The sequence below is a fragment of the Lactuca virosa genome, chromosome 4 (genome assembly GCF_052849685.1).
Source record: "Lactuca virosa cultivar CGN04683 chromosome 4, Lactuca_virosa_CGN04683_v6, whole genome shotgun sequence".
In the NCBI taxonomy this organism is placed as follows: domain Eukaryota; kingdom Viridiplantae; phylum Streptophyta; class Magnoliopsida; order Asterales; family Asteraceae; genus Lactuca; species Lactuca virosa.
In genome coordinates this window covers 83,481,457-83,501,974 of record NC_136429.1, presented here as the reverse complement: position 1 = coordinate 83,501,974, position 20,518 = coordinate 83,481,457, and the positions used below count along the sequence as shown (strand labels likewise).

The 20,518-nt window shown below is 39.0% G+C and overlaps 1 long non-coding RNA gene across 1 annotated transcript; it reads left to right on the top strand.

The window, feature by feature from the left end:
- Window positions 1-5,661: 5,661 nt before the first annotated feature.
- Window positions 5,662-7,601, top strand: LOC145109863 (uncharacterized). Its single transcript, XR_013709277.1, has 2 exons — window positions 5,662-5,878; window positions 6,575-7,601. It is a non-coding gene; the product is annotated as an uncharacterized LOC145109863 (long non-coding RNA).
- The last annotated feature ends 12,917 nt before the right edge of the window (window positions 7,602-20,518 follow it).

The window sequence follows — 20,518 nt, the reverse complement described above, 5'->3', positions numbered from 1 at the left end:
CTAAGGCACCAATAAGGACCTCTCCCTGAACTTGATGATAATCTCAGCCACCGACTCAGTCGTCTGCCTCATATACATAAACTCCCTGGCCAGCTGCTGAAGCTCCACAACCGGTGCAAACTCAGCCCTAAACCTGGTCACAAAGTCTGACCAAGTCATAGCCTCAATGGCTGGGGCTCCGAGCGAATCACTAACTGCCTTCCACCAATCTCTAGCTCTGTCCCTCAAACACCCTGCAGCATACCGGACCTTCAACCCCTCAGGGCAGAAGCTCGTCAACTGAGCATAATCTATGTCTGCAATCCACCTCCTGGCAAAAATGGGGTCCTTCACCCCGTGGAAGTCTGGCACACCACATCCCCTGAGGTCCTTGAAGAAGAGTGTGCGTGTCCCTGACTGAGTGGCCTCCATGTCACTCCGAAATGCCCTGAGGCGATCCTCCATCATCTTGATAATCCCCTCCTTGATCGACCCAAAAATCACTGGGGTCGACTCAAGGATGCCTCTCGTGATCTCAGAAGCAATGAACTCACGTAGTCCCTCATCGACTGGCTCGACACCCGATCCCGAACCTGATCCTGACGCTGAACCTCCCCCTCCGTGTCGCGTAATCACCACTATTCTGAAACAAAACACATAATCGTCAGGGTCATACATAACCTTGAGAGGTCTCACACATTCTACAAGTTCCCTAGTTCTATCTCAACCCTCCTTGACTCAAGTACGGATCCTCTGCTTTCAGTAGTACGGGCCCATACTACCTTCCACATCTATCCGTACTTTCCTCAAGGATTGCCTTGACTTCACCAAGTCCCTTCTGTTGGATTAATGTCTAAGTCCATAACTATATTTGGTATGTACTTGACCCGACCCGGCATGGTCCATTTGGGTTGCACTTCACCGGCACAATTTATATGGATAGTCTTTTGAGAATAGTATATTTATGATTTATATTAATATATTATAAGTTCTAATATATTAATATATAATCATATTATTTAATTAGTATTGATCAAGAATTAATTTATAATTAATTAAGTGATCAAAAGGAACTAATTAAATATGGACTCTTAGATATATATGTGTAGTGGGCCAAGTTCATTTAGGTTGGGCTAAGTCTTCATGGATAGTCCATGGAGCTTTAACCCATGGATCCTAGGAAATGAAAGGTCATGGGTATTAGAATTTAACCCTAATCCTCCACACTATATAAAGGGTCTTATGGTTCATGAAATTAGGCTAGTGGCTAGTGTGGATACACTAAAGAGGGCAATAACCGATTTCATAAGTGTGAGCCAAGTATCCATATTCTCTAAAGGTTTTCCAAGGTGTTTTGGTGATTTGTGATTCCACTTGAGGCTTCCACACTATTGGGGCTAAGCTCTTAAAGTTCAAGACTTCAAGCTTCATTAAAAGGTATGTATTCTAACTTGTTATATTACCCAAGTATCAAGGATTGTATGTTAGATAGGGTAATACCTTGGAATATTCATATTTGCATGTATAATAGAGAAAACATAGATCCAAGGTATTTAGGGTTGCATGTACCCTTAGGAGTGTTAGAATGCTCAAAAACCCAACACCTTCTACTACTACTACTGCTCAATGTATTAATCCCATCCTAGGCTTACCTTAGGGTAACTCTCCGACCTACTCTCCGCCATCAGTTGCATAAGGAATCCCTGCTACCTTTACCTAACTAGCTTGCGAATACCATTACATATCACTAAGACCAGATAATTCTTCGAATGAGAGATCCTACCCTACAACGGTTGGACTGAAACAAGAGCTGCGCAATAGGGATAGACCTAACCTTCTGAAATTATTTAGTCCATGCAGTATGTAACTTAACGTATTCGTTTACTAGTTAGCTAAAGATAACTAGAACTCCTAAAAGCACAAAGCAAGAAACATTCGAGCATATAGTAACCATACGAAGCATATCCTATTCAGGTCATCATATTACTGACTAATCAGTTCTAGCATGTAACTCAATAACCACATATAGCAGGCACATAAGGCATCTTCCTAGATCCTTAGCCCTAATCTAGCATGCAGTTCTCATACACATACAATAGGCATATAAGGCATCATTCCTAGATCCTTAGCCCTAATCTAGCATGCAGTTCTCATAATCATATCATATTATAACATAACATGTATGGGTATCTTGGGAAAACTTACTTGAGCTCGGCCGGTTGCACGCATCACACACCTCGTTCTTTCAAAACTCCTTATTTTAAATTTTAGAAAAACTATTTTTCTTGTAAAAATATTTCAAACCCTCGATTTGAGTCCAGACACCCCCGAAGGTGTGTCTGAATCCCTCAAACCAAGGCTCTGATACCAACTTGTAACATCCCAAAATTCAAGACCAAAATTTCATTTAAGTATAATGATTCATAAAACATTTTAGAGAAAACCTCATCAAGTTATTTCATATCATCAAATCCATGGATCATAATTCTCAAAAAGCATGTCGTAATCAAATAACAATGTCAGAGTACAATCCCAAGAACATCATAGTGCGGAAGATAGTGGTGTGATGCGCTGCTACAGTGCCGACTCCTTTCCCTTCGAAGAAGAAGGACCTGAAACAAAAACTGTAAACCGTAAGCACAAAGCTTAGTGAGTTCCCCCATCATACCTCATACCATATAACAAGCATACTGCCAGGCAATTCTAGGGAGCCTGACCTACCCATGTCAAGCCATTCTGGGGTGCTCGACCTACCCTGCCAAGCCATTCTGGGGTCCCCGACTTGCCCTCCGGTTTATCTCAACCGACTACGAGGACAATTTCACCCCTACCACTACCATATAATATCAAAGCATAAGCATACCGTCGGGCAATTCTGGGGTGCCTGACCTACCCTTCGGCCCTTATGACCGTGACAAGGGGACTATTCCCCCTACTACCACTATCACATAACATCATATCATGCTAGCACATAAAACATATCAGGTAGTAGCAAACCTATATAATTATCATAAAGACAATCATCTAATCAAACAACTCCTACTAGTGGGCCGGTATTGTGGCTGTAGACCCACTTCTACCGGAAGGTAACTCACCTCAATGTCATGCAGCAAATGAACTGTCATCGGTGTTGGGATCAACTCTCCTCAACCTCCTACACATATCAGTCTCATTTAGTTACTCCTTCATATTCATATCCCCTTTAAGGGTCAATCTTGTGTAATGGTCAAAGTCAAAGTCAAAGTCAACGCAGTGGTCAAGTCAACATCATGGTTGACTCAACTCGCCGAGTTGGTCCATCAACTCGTCGAGTTCCACAATTCATAGAATTTCAAATTCGCGACCTGACTCGTCGAATTACCCTCTAACTCGTCGAGTTTCTCCTTATGACAGAATCAGGACTTTCCATTTGAACTCGTCGAGTCCTTTCTTGGACTCGTCAAGTTCTTCGTCATACAGTCGGGACATTTGCTCACTGACTCGACGAGTTCATCCTTGGACTCGTCGAGCTCTTGACCTTTAAGTCCAAAACACGTCTAACTGGATGAGTTATCTTCTAGACTCAACAAGTTGCTAAGTAACAGAGAAGTTTGGGGAACCAGGACCCGACTCGCCGAGTCCTAAGAACGACTCGTCGAGTCCCCCATGATCCCAAAACTATACAGTCGATTTCAGTTGGGCTTAACGCATCCAAAACATAGATCTGGCCTCCTAGGGTCGATATGACATGTAAAGTTACAAACTTTACGTTCATGCATGGGTTTTCTAGCTCAAAATGCCTTAAAATGAGGTTCACAAGGTGCATGGGACTCCCATGGCCATAAAGTTGTCACCTTTATGCCATGGAGTCCCTCAAAGGTTCCAAATCTGAAGTCTTAACCCCACACATGCTTGCATCCATGAATGGTTCCAAAAATGGTTCCTTAAAGCCCTAAACTACTCCATGAAGGGATCTAGCAAATGAATAGTCAAGGTATAGACTTTATACCTTAAAAGAGCTGGAAATGGAACACAACCTCTGGATCTATTTGCTTCCTCTTGAACTCCCAAGCTTCTTCTTCCTTCTCAAGCTTCAAAACCACCAAAAATACACAAAAATGGCTCAAGAACACTCAAAATGGGTTAGGGTTTCAAGTTAGGGTTTTCTGGACTAAGGGAGGCGATGATGGAGGCCATAGTGGGGGTGTTAAGGTGTTTAAATAGGGTGCAAACCCTGAAAATAAGGGTTTCACTCTGGCAGGCCTACTCGTCGAGTCGAGGCTCCTCGACTCGTCGAGTAGACTTCAAGTCCCGCGTCCACATATCCAATTCCTACTCGACGAGTTTGGGGCCTCCAACTCGTCGAGTCTCTTTGTAAAAATGCATAATCCTTATTTAAAATACGTACCAGGAACCGAGCGTGACAACTTGACAATTGTAGCATACTCTGGATATATCCCATCAGCTAGGTAATACCCATACTTATATTCATTTCCATTTACAACGTATGACATGTTTGGTTCTTTACCCTGCAAAATATTGTTAAATAACGGAGACGCTTGGAACACATTCCGGTCATTGTTTGACCTCGTCATACCAAAAAATGCATGCCAAAACCATAGGTCATGTGAAACAACCGCCTCTAATATAACAGTCGGGACCCTATGATCACCTCGCGTGAATTGACCACGTCATGCATTGGGACAATTTGCCCACTCCCAATGTATACAATCAATACTACCAAGCATCTCTGGAAAACCATGTTTAGCTTGATGCACGACATACAACTGTTCGACGTCACTTTTAGTCGGATGTCACAAGTATATGTCACGGTAAAGCTCTATAACATACTCACAAAAAAAGATATGTACAGTCTCAACCCGTCCTCTCAGACATTTTCAAATACTAATTTGACGCGTCTGCGGCTATGCCATATCTCAATTGTCTAAGAGTGGTCATACATTTTTGTATTGTAGTAAAACCACGTTTACCTCTAGCATCTCATCTTAATTGGAAAAAACTCATAATTACGTTCCAAATCTCTAGCTATACGTAAGAATAAATTTCTACTAATACGAAAACGTTCTTCAAATTTCGATAGATCATATAAACTATCAGGGACAAAATAATCACGTACCAAAAGTTCATTTGCCGCCTCTCGATCCTGGTTGGTTGACCCATTTTCTATGCTTCTTCTCGTCGTGTGAACTTTTCCCTCTTTCACAAACCATGTCTTGTGCCGCAGACAATAGTGTGTGCAATACCAACTCGTCATCAGATGAAGAAGAAATTGAACCGAAAAAATTATCCATTTTTTTTTAAAGTGTGTGAATGTTTTGAAAAAGTGTGATTTCAACCAATGAATGCGTCCGTCTTCTTCCGTCTCCCCACTCACGCCACAGCCAGAGTACTGGCCCTTGGGGCGGTGTTCACGCGTCTTGGGTGTGCCACCTCAGCACTCACGCGTGCTTTTCCTTCCCCACTCCCGTTAGCCTTAGTGATTAATAAAAAACCTAAAATAAATGATACACTCGATTATAATTAGTAAAGACTAAAGAGATCAAATTCATTAGTTGATTACTTGATTATCCAGGGTTCAAGTAATGATTTTTCTGTTTTTGTAGTTGAAGTATGTTGCTATACAAATTCACACCTTGATGGGTTTTGGTTTCGTAATTTTATTCTATGCATAAAGTGATTTTAATAATTTTTTCTGATTATCTAGGGTGCGATTGAGTTTGGTATTTTGGTTTCATGCAAAGTTTTGATTTAGCGTTAGGATAAGGATAGATATTGCGGATACAGTCGTACAGATTAGCAACAAACAACGGCGAGAAGCGAGGAACGATAATCGAGGTTCTATTTATACCGATTAATTCTTGAAACCTATAATCAGCAATCGTCTACCGCCGTCAATCCGGTAATGTTTTAGTAAATATTTTTACTTTCAGTTTTATTATTTCGGTTTCGCTTAGTTGATTACTTGATTATCCAGGGTTCAAGTAATGATTTTTCTGTTTTTGTAGTTGAAGTATATTGCTATACAAATTCCCACCTTGATGGGTTTTGGTTTCGTAATTTTATTCTATGCACAAAGTGATTTTAATAATTTTTTCTGATTATCTAGGGTGCGATTGAGTTTGGTATTTTGGTTTCATGAAGAGTTTTGATTTAGTGTTAGGATAAGGATAGATATTGCGGTAGTTGTAACCTTTTTTGATAAGCTGTAACCCTTTCTAATTTATAAAGAAGGAAAGAACAATTCTACAATTTCCAATATAATTACTATTCTTGTTAGTAAAACTTTGTTTTAATATCTTGAGAAATTCAAAAGGAATTTTTGTGAACTAAAAAAAAAAATTCTTGTTAGAAGCATTTATTTCGACTCTTCTAGAACCGCTAATTTCCACTTTGCATCAGCTAGGACTTGTTCAATATTTCTAGAAGGTGTTTTGTTTTTACTTCAGGCTCCTTTTCATATGTTTGCTTGTTCTCTGTTTTTCTTGCAAAATTTTGTAAAATTCGATTTTCTGAAAAGGGCAACATTTGGGTAATCTTATGTGGAATTTGCATTTGCGAAGACCTTATAATATATATTTTCCTTTTGCTAATATAGGAATGGCTAAGATAAGGAGTATGACTAGAAAGCAGAATCATGATAATTCATCTAGAAGGAAGAAGAGGTTCAAGAGTTGTGATAATAGTATTGTGGCAACGTGGTCAGATCTTAACCATGATGTGCTATTTTTAGTTATGATGCAACTTGGAGTTATTGATTTTGTTGCTTTTAGTGGAGTTTGCAAGTCATGGAGGTCATTTTCACTTTGTAACAGGGAGAGATTTATGGCATCCAGACCACCCATGTTGATGTCCATCTCTGATCATTTTCGTAAGAAGAAAAATTGCTGCCTAGAGGACTTTGAAGGAAGAAAGTTGAAAACCATCATTCCCCATTCTGCTGGTCAGGAAGTGTGTTGGATTAACTTGTGGTTATTTAATCTTGTTTGGGAAGGAAAAGAAAGACTTCTGGCTTGTGAATCCTATCACAAGGCATCAACTTCATTTCCCTAATTTCGAGCAGCATGTAGAAATAATAGAAAGAATCAAGGGTATCCTTGTCTTTTCACCTTCAGTAAATCGGTTTTTGTTTGTTGTGTTGTCAGACTCTATCACCGATAACATATGGTTTTCAATAGCGGGTAAAAGAGCATGGAGTTGTGTCCCCTCCTTTGATCGCGTCCTTGATTTACATGTTTTCAAGGGGAAGATATAAGCCCCAATCACCGGTTCTGATATATGTGAAATGAAACTCAATCCAAAGCCCGAATTGATGTTACTAATAAACAAGGATTTCGGGGAGCCAGGCTTCTTCTGGCGTACGGGTGAAAACATTTACGTGAAGGGTCGCACTTCACCCGGTGTTAAGGAACTAGATTTTTGCAAAAGGAAATTGGTGTTGCCAGAAGAAAAGCCAAAGCCAAAGGCAATAGGAGAGTATGCATTCTTTTGTAGCCGCAGCTTTAACTATTATGTTGCTATTAAACCAGAGTCTTGGGCTGACCACCCTCAGACACAATACCAGAGACATGCTTTCTTTCCTGACACTCTTGATACAAGTCGTAAATACAGTTTCTTTTCTTCAAGCATGTGGTACTTCCCTCATGAATGCGTAGATATCAATCAAATAGATGACTGATGATAGACTTTGTTAGTTTGTTATAGCACTTTTGTCTTTGTTTCTTTTTTTCATATGTTAAGTATATACAAGACATGCATCTTGCGAGTTATTGCTTAAATAATTTGGGTCTTGCCCATGCTTTTGCTTCATGTTGGCACAACTATCATCCATATCTTCCTTTTTATGTGTATGACACGGTGGATTGAGAACTTGCAAAATTTTTGAAAACTTGTTAGCACTCTTATCTTTGTTTTTATATTTGCATCTGAATAACTTGTTTATATAATAAATCCTGTACTTTTAGAAGTAACATGAAACACTCTGTATAAGTTATGTATTTAAAACCACTTAACGTTATGTTATGTTTCTCGACATTTCTTAATGTCTTTATGCAAATAATCCGAATGACATGCAGTTATGTGTGTCTATTGAATATAACACACCATTCAAAATCTGAGTAGGTAAAGTTACCATATGAATATTTACTTTATGCTTATTTTGAATACCAATTTTTGTAACAGATACTTGCTAGCTAGCTAGAAACATATTTAATAAAAATGTTAGGATGCTTGTTTTAAAACTTGAATCAATAAATTTAATTCCACAAACAAGGTAAGTTTCTATTCCATTCAAATGGTAAGATATCTACGTCCGAATAGGGATACCCAATAAAAAGCTGCTTTTGTTTACAGCCATTGTAAATTGTAATCGAGTAATTGTCTTCATGCTCTGTTTTCTAATACTGTCTAATAAAAAACAGCAACATTGCTTTCATTCCTTTTAATCATTTCATCTATGTCACAAAAAAGTTGAACGGCCTAGCCATGTTATGTGGGGAAGGACATGTGTTGACCTTGGTACTGTCATGTTATCATTAGTTTAGCTTAGTTTCTTTTGATTTCTTCTTTTATTTTAGGTTTTAGTAATTTAGTTAAAACATGTACTGATATACAAATATGAAATTTTGATGTATGATTAAGAATGAAATGATGTAAAAGTTATCTTAGATTCTTTGTCCGATTTTCTGTTTAATAAACTAGTTTTGTTTTAATTTTTTTTCTTTGGGTAATTGGGTCATAACCCGCTTGATGATATGCAAGGGCAAACCCCTATAACAAGATAAATAAAAAATAAAAAATTACGATAATGATTAGAGAAATGACCAACCTGTGCAAGAGTACTTGATGAAGTTTGGTATCAAAGGTTTTAGTACTTGATAAAGTTTGGTATCAAAGGTTTTAATACTTGGGTCTGTTTATAGCTTGATTAGGCTCAGGGGAGTGGTGGGGTTCTAAAGATCTTTTTTTTAAGTTGGTAAGGCAAGGAAGGCAGGTTTCAGAGCTCGGCGGGGAAAGAGGGAAAAAAGGGGGGGGGGGGGAAGCAACTAAATTGAAGGCTTCGTAGGAACACCGCCCCTGGGTGCGGTCCAGGTGCATTTCAGGCCGCAGGGTGGCAAGAAATGACCGCGTGATTTGATTGGCTGCCCTCTTTGACCGTTTCAACGGTCGTTTTTTGAAATATATATATATATATATATATATATATATATATATATATATATATATATATATATATATATATATATATATAAACTAACCCTATATATACATATCTTTTTTTTACAAAAACCTCATTTAAATTTCTTACCCTTTTACCCTCTTTTCCTCAAATCTTTTCAAAATGTCTTCTTCCAAAATGCCTACCAACGAAAAAACATCCATTAGAAACACCACAACCCGAAGACCTTCATATGATCAACCGATTTATTTGCCTTCGTATTATCACTATCGCGGTATGCTTCCGTATTTTCCACAACCAATACAACCACTACCACAAACACAACCACAACCACAACCCGACCCATATTTTAATCAATTTGATTTTTTTTGTCTTAACCTGAGTTTGTTCAACAAACACAATCACAACCACGAACAGTCATTTCTGATTCCGAAACCGAAATTCGTTGAAAAAACTTAGCCCACTCGAGCAACAAGTAAAACAAAAGAGAAGGCACTAACTAAAAGATGGGAACCCCAGAAGTGTTAGTGTTGGCACAATCATGGATCGATATTTCAGAAGATGTGACGATTGGAAAAGACCAAAAACATGACTGTTTTTGGATTCGGGTTTTACAGAAATGGGGGAAGATGAACAAGGAAGTCATGTTGTTTAATGATTTGTATACCAACATGAAACGTCAATAGAAAAGTAGAGAAAGCGATGATGTGATTTTGCAGAAAGCATTGAAAGTGTATCAAAAAGAAAAGGTGAAGGCTTTCAAGTTTCTTGAAGTTAAGAATCTTGTGAAAGATAACAAGAAATGGACAAACAACAAAACATCATACTAGCATATCGACATTGGTTCAAAACGCAACAAAACATCTGAATCTGACCACACTACATCATATGCTCGTGTTCAATTCGACCTGAACGAAGATGAACACATTTCAGTTTCACCACCTTCCCAACCAATGGGAAGGGACAAAGCAAAAAGCAAAGGAAAAGGAAAAGCGTCGGATTCATATGAGTTGAAAGAAATAGGGGCCGATATGAAGGGTATAAAAGATAGAATGGACAAGATTTTGCAACTTGCTTCTGAAAGAGAGCTTCGGAAGCAAAGGGACAACAGCATGAGAGTGCTAGCAATGGACATGTCGAATATGACCGGAGATGAGCTTCAAGTTATTTTGGCAATGAAGGAGGACATCAAAAAACGTTACACTAATCGTTTTTAATTTCTAGTTTTTTTTCCAAGTTTTTAATCGTTTGATGTGTGTGTTTTTTTAAGTTGTAGGTTTTATATTTTTAATTTTCTTTTCTAAATTTTTAGGTTTTTTCTAAGTTATGCAATGTATGGTATTTTTATTTTTAATTAATGAAATATTATCTTAAAAAAAATAAAGTTTTTATTCATTAAAAAAATAAGTGTGTCACCACTCCTTGGGTGTGGCAACAAACCACACTTTTGTGGTAAAAAAACACGTGGCGCCTACGTGGCAGTGTAGCAAAATGAAGAAGTGTGGCACCACTCCCTCCAACCATATCACCAATGTAAAAGATGGTATCTTACACTTGAATCATCAAGTACAACGTGATCCAAGAATCTTGGGTGTAGGGGCGCTAGTGATCAGCTATATGATTGGGTCATATCAAAGTAGACAAATGTTGGTATTAGGTGACACCATTATTAGCTAAACCTTCAACAACAAATGCAAGAAACACACCCAATTCAAGAAACCCACTCGTGAATTTCAAACTCATCAAGTTTATACCCATAATAATGTGTAAACAACAGAAGAGAAAAAATATGGAGTTGAAGAACCCAAAAAGATCATGATCATGCCCTGTTACCCTAAAACCCAAAATCACAAATTCAATTGGTATTAAATCCAAGAAAAGCTAGAGTGGCAATAGGAATGGTGAACTTAGACTATTTATTTGAGGCATGCCAAAAGATTAAAAGTATCAAAATTTCACAAGAATTGAACAAAATTAAAACTTGTGCTTTATTTAAATGGTTAACATGCTTAAATGTCTCATTTTTTCTTTCCCGCGATTTCCCGAAGTACACTTTTATCATTTTAATTTTACAAATAATTTTGGTGTACACTAGCACTTTGGAATACAAGAAGTTATCACCAAGGATTGTACTAGTCTCAAGTATAGGATCCAATCCGGGCGCCACTACCACTAACCTACAAAGCAACCACAAACAAAACATTGTAAGCCTCACGGATTAGTGAATAAATTCTACAATATATATATATATATATATATATATATATATATATATACACACACACACACACACATTTATCAAGCAATTCGATATCACAGTTAACTTCCACCAAACAGTTGTATTCTCAAATCCCCTTAAGAGATCGAACAAAATATCTCCATTTCAGATCAAGACACCAATTTTGTCTCATTTAATTCACATATATTTATAAATATACCATCCTATGGTATAATTGAATCTCTAATATATATACCATCTTGTGGTATGTGTGTATCTCTAATATATATACCATCATGTGCTATGTGTGTATCTCTAACACACACACACACACACACACACACACACATATATATATATATATATATATATATATATATATATATATATATATATATATATATATACACGCCATCCCGTGGTATGTGTGTATCTCTAAAACATCACAATGATTCTTAATATGATATTAAATAATGTATACCACAATATAACTCACATACTGTACAACACATATATCAACATCAACGAATGTTAGAATAATGTTACTCACCAGATTAGTCGACAGACTAGTTCCAACTTCGGTCCCTAACCTACATTGTCTTCCATCTCGTCACATGCCAAAACCTAACCAACAATTATCAAGTTCCTCAGAACCTGTCACTAAATTTAATACCACCTACCCTCCGTGACAATTTGTGACCAAACTCATCATACTTGATAATACAACCGCAACAGGCTTAACTTGTAGGCCATTAGCTAAATCTACCAAGTCAGGTAATCCCAGTAAATTAGGGTTCATAACATTTACCGTCCAGACTAAACATTTAACCGTAAGATTTACTCACAAATCCTACCAATGGGTTCATAACTGCACCATATCACTAATTCTCGTAACACATATTTGGATCTAACAAATCTCGATAATTATCACATAACATAATTACAAAATAACGGGGTAAAAGATACCTTAACGAATCTAGTTTTGATGTTTTCTAGGTAAAGTTGTTGATTATTTTTCTTTTCTCCATCCATTTAATATTTTTTTGTCATATTATAGGCCTAGGCAAACAAATTTGTTTGCGTAAATAGTATTTATGTACTTACTTATATTCCCATGTAGTGTGTTTGTTGTAATACATATTTAAATATTTAGATAATGAGGACGTTTTGGTCTTTTAATAAGAAAATTGTAATGTATTAAGTGAACGGTTATCTGAAAGGTTATGTGCCCTGTATTCATTAGGAAGAAATGGTCTTTATTCATTAGGAAGAAATGGTTGAATTGTCAAAGTATATTATTGTTTTGTATTTTTACAAGGCAAAAGCGTTTAGTAGAAAGTACTGGAAGAATTAAAAAAATTAAAAAATTAAAAAATGCATGATGTTATAGGGGTGGGTGTGCATGTTCAATATCTAAAATAGCACAAGTAAAATTGCATTTTATAGGGGTGGGAGGCAGTCCTAGTAAATCCTCAGGAAACACATCGCGAAAATCCTGAACAATGGGCACCCCACTCAACTCCATCGTGCCCTAAAATCGAGTGCCTGCAACATAAGCTAGGAACCCAGAACAACCCTGTTGCAGATATCTCCTGGCTCTCGCAGCTGAACAGAGAGCGGGTCCATGCGAAGCTCTCTCGCCAAGAATAACCAGTTCTCCCCCACTTGGGGTTCAAACTCTCACCAACTACCACTCACAATCAATCATGGCCCCATTGGGGCCCAACCAATCCATCCTGATGATAACCTTCAATCCTTTCAAGGGAATCGACACCAAAGCAATAGAGTATCTCTCACTAAACAGATCCAGGACACACCCACGATGAATCCTCGAAGCACTTATAGTACGGTCATCCGCAATCTCAACCTCCAGTGCAAAATCCAAAGTCTTGGGAGCATCACAAAACTTCTTGCTAAGTGCAAGAGATACAAAGGATCGGGTAACACCCGAATCAAACAGAACATGAGCGGTCATACCATTGACCAAAAAGGTCCCCATACAAGATCAAAATAATCATAAGCATAAATTAGGAAAGCAATAAAAGATATAGATAAGTCACATACCAGTAACCACATCCAGCACTGCACGAGAGTCATCGGTGGTCAGCTGAAATGCCCTGCTCTTCACCACAGGAGCCTCCGCCTTACCCTGACTGCCATCAGTAATCCTCAAGGTGGCTGGCGCAGGCGTTGCCACTGCTCCCCCTGATAATCTCGGACAATCGGCCTTTTTATGGTCGATCTGATTGCAATGAAAGAAAATCATAGCACTCATGGGAAAGTCCCTACTCATGTGGCCCGACTGGCCACAACTATAACAACCTAAACTCGCCGCTCGACATGACCCACTGTGCGACTTTCCGCACTTGCCGCAACAGCCACGACCTTGCTGGCCTCTGGTATAAGCATCAGAAGTCTTGGGCCTCTTAGCCTGGCCCACAACTGTTTGTACCTGCTCAGGATTCCGCTTCGTTTGAAGCTCCAACTCAATCTCCCGCTCACAGACCTTCTCGATTATATCATTCAGGGTCTTGCCCCCCGAAAAGCTCATAAACTCCCTAATATCCTCTCTCAACATGTCACAGTATCACTTCTTCCTCATCTCCTCATCCGCAGCGTACTGCGAGACCAACAAAGCCCTCTCTCTGAATTTGGCGGTAATCTCCGCCATAGTCTCAGTAGTCTGGCGAAGGTCTTGGAACTCCCTCGCTAGCTGTTGCACTTTAATAGCTGGTGTAAACTCCCTCTGCAACCTCGAAACAAAATTCTCCTAGGTCATGACTGCCACTACCGCTAGGCCTACAACCCGGCTAACCTCTTCCCACCAGTCTCGTGCTCCGTCCCTTAGCAGGCAGGTTTTAAATCTCACATTTCCCCCTCAAGGAAAAACTTGTCCACTAGGAATTCTCCATGTCAGCGATTCATTGTCGGCTAGTGATAGGGACCTTATCTCCAAAGAACTTAGGAGATCCACAAGCCTTGAACTCCCGGAATGAGGGAGCTCGAGCTCCTATCTGACCTGCAATAATCTCAGCTCGAAAAGTCGTGAGCCTATCATCCATCCGCTCCATAATCTCCTCCTTGATGGTACCGAACAACACAAAAGTAGCATCCAAGATGCCGCGAGTAACCTTAGCCGAAATGAACTCGCGCAGACGCTCATCAATCGATTATGTGCCGGAGCCAGAACCTGAACCAGAACCAGATCCAGAACCTCCTCGAGTAATTATCACCATCCTCTAAACTGAAACACAACATATAAAAAATCAACATATGACTCGAGGGGATTCCACTACATAGGCCTCCTTAGTGTTTCCAAGTCTTCTCTTGTCTCAGGTACAGATCCTGTGCTTCCAGTAGTATGGGTCAAATACTACCTTTCACACCTACATGTACCTTCTTCAAGGCCAGTCCCAATTCCTATAAGTCACTAGACTAAAACCATATACCAATCCTATTCTATAAACATACATATCCTAGACTCTCCTAGAAAGACTCAACTCCCACCAATCGCAATACCAAGAACCTTAACCAACATCGTTGGTTGCTTTATGCATGCAAGTTATACACAAAATAGGGTCACATTGACTGTCAAATGATGATTCTACCCTAAGTTCACAACCAAACAAGGAACAAGAAATGAGGCCAAATCGATCATTCTAGTGCTATACGATCTTAATCGTATACAACTTGAAAGCACACACTTAGCATTTAACTAAGCCGATATAAATTCCAAGTAATACATAGCATCAATTTCCCTAGGCTATAAGGCATCACACAAATCAGGCAATCCTATCATATGATTCTTGAAGGTATCCTTAGCCCTAATCTAGCATGCAATTCTCCTATCAAGCATACTACTCATAATACATGGGTATGGGTAACCTTGGGAACCACTTACTTGAGCTCGACTGATTGCATGCATCACACCCCTTCTTCTTAGTAAAAATATTTTTAGAAGTTCAATTTCATTTTTTTAAGAAAAAATTATCATTTCTTCAGTTTGATTCTAACACACCCGAAAGTGTGTCTGAATCCCTCAAACCAAGGCTCTGATACCAACTTGTAATGTCTCGAAAACAATAATAAAATTTTTCATTTTTAAAGTCTATCAAATCAATCATTAATTGTTCAAAATCAACACAAAGTCTTAGCATTTAAAAAATTAGAGTACAATTATTCAAAATGCGGAAATCATGAGAGGAGGATGTTGTGCCATCACGCCAGGCTCTTCCCTTTCGAACCGGAAGTACCTGAAACCATAAACATAAATTATAGGCACAAAGTTTAGTGAGTTCCCCAAAGTACCACATACCAAAACCTACAAGTGCCATGGGCTACCCCCATGGTCTTTCCTTGTAATGTCGAGGGCCAAATCTCGATCTTACATAAAAGTGCCATGGGCTACCCCTATGGTCTTTCCTTGCAATGTCGAGGGCCAAATCCCAGTCTTACATACAAGTGTCAGGGGCCAGATCCTGGTCTTTCATACAATTTCCAGGGGCCAGATCCTGGTCTTTCATGAAAGTATCATAGAGACAACTAGCATTCTACATAACAAAATAATGGGCCGACATTGGTGCCTTCGACCCATGGATCTAGTGAGAAAACTCACCTCTAAAGAAGATAAACGTGCCACACACTCGAGCTGCTGCTAAAACGGCTCCTCACACTAAAGATATCCCAAGAAAATAACCTAATTAATAATTTAGGCCTTTATTCCATAATAAATGGTCCAACCAACCCAATATCCTAAATAGGGGAAAAAAAGGTAATTTGCCCTTCTCATTCGGTCCAAAGCCTAAAAAGCCCAACACTAATGATCAAAGGCCCAAAAGAATGGCCCAACGCTAGAACTGGGCCGTACGCCCCGCATACACGTCCGATGCGAAAAGGGGATCGGGGCCGAGGTGAAGTATGCACAACATTCTAGATTTTATGCCCAGTGTACGCACTCTAAAGCTAAACCTCCCATTAAGGTCTTAATGCCTTAAGACCTTACGTCCAGACTTCATATATGAGCTTATTAAAACCTCTAAAGCCATAAAGTTGCAAACTTTATGCCTTTCCATGGCTACAAGGATCCCAAAATAAAGAACCTAACTTGCTTAATCCTTTTCTACACCATAACTCTTGCATGGGAACAAACCAAGATCCAAGCTTGCATTTTTATGACTTAAAATACCCTAAAATTTCTAAAAGGATAGCTTAAAGGCTTTGGAGTACCTCATACTCACAAAGACCTAGGCTTTAGGACAAAAAGGAAGAAAATCTAAGCTTAACCAAGATCTAGAGAAACATGAGCCAAGGTTGGAGCTTTATACCTCCAAATGGTGCATACTGAAGATAAAATGTTGGATCCAAGGTCTTGAGAGCAAAGCCACTTCCTTGATGATCTTCCTTCATAAACAAGAAAGCCCACAACTCACTCAAAAGCTCAAAATGCTCAAAATAGATTAGGGTTTGCAAGGTGGGTCGATTTTAGGGATGGAGGCTGATAAGAGGAAGGTTTTGGGGTTATAATGGTGCTTATATAGTGCACAAACCCTAAATATTAGGGTTTGGTCCAAACTGTATACGCCATGTGTATCAGAGTACGCTCAACGTACATACACGGGACCAGGTATGCCCAGCGTACCAAGGTGTACGCCCAACGTACCCATGCTGCACCCAAAATTACGAAAATGCCATAAAGGATCACTCTGCACATTAATCACTTACTAAGGGGATAAAGGGTGAATACCTGGAAGAACAAGATGTTACAAGCTCGATCTCTCTCATCCTGGCATTGGTATGCTGCTCAGCCAATGTTCGATACGAGGTGTTCGCCATGAACTCACAGATATCCTTCCTCAGAATGCTCAGGTACCGAATCACACGTGCTTGCTCAGTCGAAACATGCTAAGGGAAAAACAGGGTCCTCTCATGAAACATCCTAGTGATCTCAGTCACCGTCTCTGTCTTCTGCTTGAGTGACAAGAACTCCTGGGCCAACCTCTCTCTCTCTTTCTCTCTCTCTCTCAACCACTGGTACAAACTCACCTCTGAACATCTCAGTAAATCTCTCCCATGTCACTGCAGTACGCTCTGCAAGAGAATAGTCAACTGTCACAAATTTCCACTAATCCTTCGCTCCCAAGCGAATCAGATTCAACACAAAACGAACCCTCAGATTCTCTGGACAATAGCAAGTGTAAAAACAACCCTCAACATCAGAAATCCATCTCATTGCAGAAATCGGGTCCAAGGTCCCATCAAACTCAGGTGGCTTAGTGTTGTTGATGTTCGATAAGGTGTCTAAGTTCGTAACTATATTTGGTATGTACTTGACCCAACCCGACATGGTCCATTTGGGTTGCACTTCACCGAAACAATTTGTATGGGAAATCTTTTGAGAATAGTATATTTATGATTTATTGATATATTATAAGTTATAATATATTGATATGAAATCATATTATTTAATTAGTATTGATCAAGAATTAATTTTGAATTAATTTAGTGATCAAAAGGAATAATTAAATATGGACTCTTATATATATATATATATATATATATATATATATATATATATATATATATATATATATATATATATATATATAGAATGGGCCAAAGTTCATTTAGGATGGGCTAAGCTTGCATGGATAGTCCATGGAGTTTTTAACCCATGGATCCTATGGAAATGAAAGGTCATGGGTATTAGGGTTTACATGGATGTAACCCTAGTCCACCATACTATATAAAGAGGTCCTTGGCACATGAAATGACACTAGTGCGTGTGAGAACAAAGGTGGGCCGATTTCTAGAGTGCTTCATATTCTCTCAAAGTCTACCAAGTTGTTTTGGTGATTTGTGATTCCACTTGAGGCATTCACATTATTGGTGCTAGGCTCTTGAAGCTCCAAGCAATCAACCACAAGAAAAGGTATGTCATTCTACTAGTTTTTTATATTACAAGTACCCCAAGATATGCTAGTTAGGATGAGAACCTTGGAAAATAAATCTTTGCATGTATAATAGAGAAAACATAGATCTAAGGTTTCTAGGGTTGCATGCACACCATAGGAGTGTTAGAATGCTCAAAACCCTTCAGTTGAACTCCCGGTATCATAACGAATCACCCCACTGTGGTCTCGCAGCAGCAACGGCTGTGGTGGCTACGACAACAACAACCTAAGTGACGGAGGCATAGCGTTCATCGAAAGTCTCAATCAGCATGGTCTTAATAGATCCAAACATCTCTATTATAGCCCCTCTGATCGTTGCATCCACCTCAGCAGAAAAATTCCTACGGATCTCATCATCACTGGCACTCGGCCTCTTGGGGTTGCTGGAGCCTGAACCTCGGGTAACCACCATACTTAAACATACAAGAAAACCATCAGAATCATGCTAAAGCACATACACAAACATCCACACACTCCTGGAAGCTCCTTAGTTCCTTAAGATCCCTTCTTGAGCTGCGGATAGATTCGGTGCTTTCAGCAGTACGTGCCCAATACTACCTTCCACACCAACCCGTATTTGTCTCAAGTCATCCTCTCAATACCCTAAATCACAAAGACTCTATTTCTCAAGATCAGATATACACTCGCCCCGCTGGTTCCTCAGAACCACTACTAAGCATCTAGGTACTCATTCTAGACTGATCCCCAGCACTGCTTCGCCTCACAAGATCTCCGCTATCCTTGCCATTTTCTTTGTGCATGCTAGTCGTACACAATACAAGATTCGATAGACAGTCGAATAAATTATTCTACCTCAAATCCATAACCAAACAAGGAACATGGAGAAAGGCTAAATCAGACATTCTAAGGCTATAAAATCCCAACTATGTACAATTATACAGCATACACCAAGCAAATAGCAATGAAAGATTCAATCTTATAAGAGCAAACTCCTAGGCTAAAGGAATCACAAATCAGGCAACACTATCACACCTTTCCTATAGGATCCTTAGCCTATTACTAGTATGCATTTCTATCAGTTCATAAGATATCAGCTCTACACTACTCATAAAATAATTTGAGATATTTTAAGAAACTACCGCTCGAGCTGTGGTTGATTGTACACACTGCTTCACTGGTTTTTTCTCCTGTAAAAATTTTGTTTCTTTGAAAAGTTTTTATGAAAATCTTCAGATCCTTGGTTTGAGTTTGGAAATCCCCTAGAGTGCATCCAAATTCCTCAAACCAGGGCTCTGATACCAACTTGTAACGACCATATTTTTAAAGCAAAATGTTCAGTTTTAAACCCATAGAAAAATAGTTTTCATAATAACCATCTCATAAAAGTCATAATATTAAATACAATTTCCACATCAAAATATCAGAGTGTCCTAAAATATATAGTAACAAAATCTCCAAGCGAATGTGTACAATCAAGCCTTCGCTTTCCCGTGATCCTTAGAAATACCCGAAACACATTTAATCAATAACTGTAAGCATAAAGCTTAGTGAGTTCCCCAAGATATCACATACATCACAGCACATAAAACAACTATGGGTTATCAGTAACCCTGGAGACTACCCGAAGTCTCAATGGGAAAACAGCACGCCCCGTGGGTTATCAACAACCCTGGAGACTACCCGAAGTCTCAACACATATAAACAACACATACACAATAATAACACTTAGACCCAGCTGGTCATCGCATGTATATATTGATGGGTTTGAGCCATAAGAACTTTCCTATGTGCACATGCAAACCCTAATGCTTGGATCTAGGTTTCTCTAATTGAACATGAAATTTATCCAAGTCTTGCAAACCCTAGATCTAGTGTATACAATTCAAATTGATATATAAAAATCAGATCTAGATGAATACCATTTGTATCTTGCTTGATTCTTCTCGTTCTTGGAGCTTAGAGTCACAATTGTCACTCCTCTAATGGCTTATAAACACCAACTAGCAAGAAGATGATTTGGAGAGAGGTTGTAGGCACAAAATCGGCTGTAGGAACTCCTTAGGGTTTCTGGTAGCCGATTTCTATAGCCCTTGGGGTCTTTAAATACTTGAGCTGCTAGGGTTACGACCTGAAACCCTAATTAGATTACTTAGGCCTTAAGCAGTCCAAGGATCCTTCTAGATTAGGGCTTGGACGAATTCAAGGAGTCCATACACCCTAATTTCGTCCACCCCA